Source organism: Erinaceus europaeus, chromosome 9 (genome assembly GCF_950295315.1).
Source record: "Erinaceus europaeus chromosome 9, mEriEur2.1, whole genome shotgun sequence".
Taxonomy (NCBI): Eukaryota; Metazoa; Chordata; class Mammalia; order Eulipotyphla; family Erinaceidae; genus Erinaceus; species Erinaceus europaeus.
Window position 1 is genome coordinate 71,450,533 of NC_080170.1, and position 4,532 is coordinate 71,455,064.

At 42.8% G+C, this 4,532-nt stretch overlaps 1 pseudogene; it reads right to left on the reverse strand.

Moving 5' to 3' along the window:
• Window positions 1-2,847: 2,847 nt before the first annotated feature.
• LOC132540447 (cytochrome b-like) lies at window positions 2,848-4,056 on the reverse strand (annotated as a pseudogene).
• Between the last annotated feature and the right edge of the window lie 476 nt (window positions 4,057-4,532).

A 4,532-nucleotide genomic window follows, 5' to 3' on the forward strand; every position in this document is an offset into this window, starting at 1 on the left:
ACCAACTGTACACTAAGTTAATTCAGTTTTTTTTCACTAGAAACATACATTTTCCTCCCCTATAGCAAGGGGTTTTTCATCTAATTGTCATGGAAGTTCCACCCTTTACCCTCTTATATCCGCCAGCTTTTCGTTTTAGTAATCTCAGAGCCTGGCCATCAGGGATTTAACTCAGAGCAGCAAATTGTAACAGTAGGTGTAATATTGTGCCACAAAGGTATTAAAAATGGGAGAAAAAAAGAGATTAAATTGGCTTCCACTTCACTTCTCCAGTTAAATTTAAGTGTTCAAACGGTCAGAAGACCATATGCAATTTTTACGGTTTTCTTTCTCTATAAATATACATGTTTCTAAGTAACTGCTGAATGAGACTTCTGGCACATAACCAAACTGTTCTGTCATATGGACTCCTGTGCTGCATTTGGTCTAGTCAAAGACCTTTGCTACATAGTAAACTCTTCAATAAATTCATGTGTAGAATAGTTATGTTCTTTAGGCGGGGCAGTGGCACACCAAGATAAGGGTACATGTTATCATGTGCAAAAATCTGGTTGAAGCCCTCAGTCTGCACCTTCAGGGGGGGAGCTCCTTGAATGATGAAACACTGCCACAGTGTCTCTCTTTCTCTCCCTCTCTCAAATGTTCTCTGCCCTATCAAACAAATAAATTTAAATTTTAAAAGTCATGTCCTTTCTCTCACATATACTCTTTTGTATCTCTAGTTACTTTTTGTTTTCTTAATTTCAAAATATAATAACACATTTAGATTTTCTTCTAAAATCTAGTATACCCAGTTATTCACTTCTTCCATTTCACTTCCATAACTTTCAAATCAGTACACAAGCATGTTAAATTAATTTTACCATGGTGTTTCATTCATGTTGATTTTACCATGATGAGAGTGTTCAGGGGCCTTGGGTGCTGAGGGGAGGAGCTGGCCTGAGGGTGTCCAGGGGTCTGGGGTGCTGAGAGGAGGGGCCTGAGGGTGTTCAGAGGCCTGGGGTGCATAGAGGAGGGGCGACCTGAGGGTGTTCAGGGGCCTGGAGTGCTGAGAGGAGGGGGTCTTAGGGTATTCAGGGGCCTGGGGTGCTGAGGGGAGGAGGAGACCTGAGGATGTTCAGGGGCCTTGGGTGCTGAGAGGAGGAGGGGGCCTGAGGTGTTCAGAGATCTGGGGTCCTGAGGGGAGGAGGAGGCCTGAGGGTGTTCAGAGGCATGGGGTGCTGAAATGAGGACGGGGCCTGAGGTTTTGAGGGGCCTGGGGTGCTGAGAGGAGGGTGCCTGAGGGGGTTCAGGGGCATTGAGTACTGAGGGGAGAGGGCCTGAGGGTGTTCAGGGGCCTGGGGTGCTGAAAGGAGGAGGAGGCCTGAGGCTATTCAGGGGCCTAGGGGTGCTGAGAGGAGGAAGGGGCCTGAGGGTGTTCAGGGGCCTGGGTGCTGAGGCTCCAGCTCCTGGCTCTGCTCTGCTCCTCTCCCCCCAGGCATCCGGGCCCACAGTCCATGTGCTTGAGGGCTGCCATCTCTCTAGCTTCGGGTGACACCTGCAGGAAGTCCATGGCTCTGTGGGGAAGCTAGGCTGTTGTGGGGCGCTCTGAGGAGGTGCCTAGCCTACCCGCCCCGTGCCATGGGACTCCCTCAGGCCAGGGCCACGCCTTGCAGCACCTGCTCAGGGCTCATGGGGCAAGGAGGGGAGGGGGCCGCGTTGGGCTCATGGCTGGTCCTGGCAGGAGCACAGCACCTAGGGCGCATGCACAGGAACAGGCAGAGGAGGAAGTCCACCACCAGCCAGCCGCCCACCACTCCTCCGCACCCACAGCTCGCAGGCCTGCAAGCAGCAGGCCACTGATGCAGCTGCCACCACCCCCACAGCCCACAAGAAGCCACGCTGGATATCGAGCACATAGGCCTTCCGCTGTTTCTGGTGGACCAGCAGGAAGACGAAGTGCCAGCGACAGTGGTCCCTGGCTGCCCAGTGCGCCCAGCTCCAGATGCCAGAGGAGGAGCAACAGCGTCCAGCCAGTCACTGGATTGCCCGCTGTAGCGCCCTACCAGAGCAGGATGGAGGAAGGCACACCAGGGCTTCTCAGGGTGAGGCGCCTGACTCCCTGGCGTCCAGAAAAGATGGTCGCTCAGTCCACGCGCCGCTCCTGGTCCTGGCTGGGTCACCAACAGTAAGTTCTTAATAATGTTATCTATATTCTAATCATCTGCTGCCTATATAATAAATAAATATTTTTTAAACATTTATAAATATTTAATTTTTATAAATATAATCTATATTTAAATATTTATTATAATTATATTTAAATATGGATATTATGTTTATAATTAATATTTATTAATATCAATGTTTAATATTTATAAATATTGTAAATATTTATAATTTCCACATAGTCATGTAATCTTTTCCAAATAGTCTACCTAATAGTAAGATTTTGAAGATTTATTATAATTGATAAGATAAAAATTGAGAAGGAAGGGGAAGTGGAAAGGAAGAGATATATAAAGCCTTGCAGGTCTGCTTGTCATTGTTCCTCCCCTGTAGATAGGGACTGGAGGGCTTGAACCTAGCTCCTTGAAGCTAGCTCCTTGTGTATAGTAATAGTAAGTTTGTTCATCCTAGTGCACCAACAATAGTTAATTCCGATGGTAACTATTACATATCTATATGTTACATATCTATCTATATACTTATAATATATGTATATTCAGGGAATAGTTTAAGTAAGAATATCAGCTTTGGGTGTTGATGGTAGGACTGTAGTCTTTTCCTTGAGTGTCTCAGGAGGGTGTATTCCCACTTCTTTGGTTTACCAAACCAGTGTATTAATATTTGTACTACAAAGACTCTTCATTTAAGTATATAGTTTTCGATAAGGCCAATTAAAGGTATTAAGATAAGACTAGAAAAGAAGTAATAAATTGAAGCTAGTTGGCCAGTAATGATGTATGGGTCTTCTACAGGTTGGCTTCCGATTCAGGTAAGAATTAATAGGTCTGATACTAGTAGTCAGAAACCACATTGACTTATAGGTCGAAATGCTATACTTTGTTGTTTTGTAGTATGTAGGGAAGGTATAATACATAAAATAAAGATAGATATGAATAATGCTAAGACACCCCCTAATTTGTTGGGGATTGATGGAAGAATTGCGTAAGCAAATAGAAAATATCACTCAGGTTTGATGTGTGGGGGTGTATTTAAGGAGTTAGCAGGGGTATAACTGTCTGGCTCACCTAAAAGGTCTGGGGAAAATAATGCTAATATTATTTAAACAAAGATTAATGAGGCTATTCCTAGAATATCTTTTATAGTATAATAAGGGTGAAATGGAATTTTGTCAGACTCTGAAATAATTCCTGTAGGGTTATTAGAACCAGTTTCATGAAGGAATAATGGGTGGATTATTATGAGGGCAGTAATAATAAATGGGAGAATAAAGTGAAAAGTGAAAAAACGGGTTAGAGTAGCTTTATCTACTGAAAATGCTCCTCAAATTCATTGTACTAGATCTGTTCCAATATAAGGAATAGCAGATAATAAATTTGTAATGACTGTAGCTCCTCAAAAGGATATTTGTCCTCATGGTAAAATGTAACCCATGAAAGCTGTAGCTATAGTAGCGATTAACAAAATAACTCTGATATTTCATGTTTCTGTAAATATATAGGAATCATAATAAAGACCTCGACCAATATGTAAGAAAAGACAGATAAAAAATATGGAAACCCCATTAGCATGAATATAGCAGTTTAATCAACCATAATTTACGTCTCAACATATATGGGTGACTGATGAAAATGCTTTTAGTGTATATGATGTATAGTGTATAGCTAGAAATAGGCCTGTAGTAATTTGCATAATTAGACATAAGCCTAGTAAAGAACCGAAATTCCATCAAGAAGAGATATTTGATGGGGTAGGTAAATCAATGAAAGAATTATTAAGAATTTTTATTAGTGGGTGAGTTTTTCATAGATTTAGCATTATATTCTTGTAGTTGAATTACACAAATGTTTTTTCATATCATAGGTCACGAGATTACTATCGTGCAAGATTTATGATAAACTATTTAGTATTATTATTTAGTCTAATTTTTAATGGGATTCGTAGGATTTTCTTCTTTTTTTATTTAAGAAAGGCTAAATTAACAAAAGCATAGGGTAGGAGGGGTACAACTCCACACAATTCCCACCATCCAATCTCCATATCCCACCCCCTCCCCTGATAGCAGTCCCACTCTCTATCCCTCTGGGAGCATGAACCCAGGGTCATTGTGGGTTGTAGAAGGTGGAAGGTCTGGCTTATGTAATTGCTTCCCCGCTGAACATTGGCGTTGACTGGTCAGTCCATACTCCTAGTCTGCCTCTCTCTTTCCCTAGTAGGGTGGGTCTCTGGGGAAGCAGAGCTTCAGGACACATTGGTGGGGTCTTCAGTCCAGGGAAGCCTGGCCGGCATCCTGATGGCATCTGGAACCTGGTGTCTGAAAAGAGAGTTAACATACAAAACCAAAGAAATTGTTGAGCAATCATGGA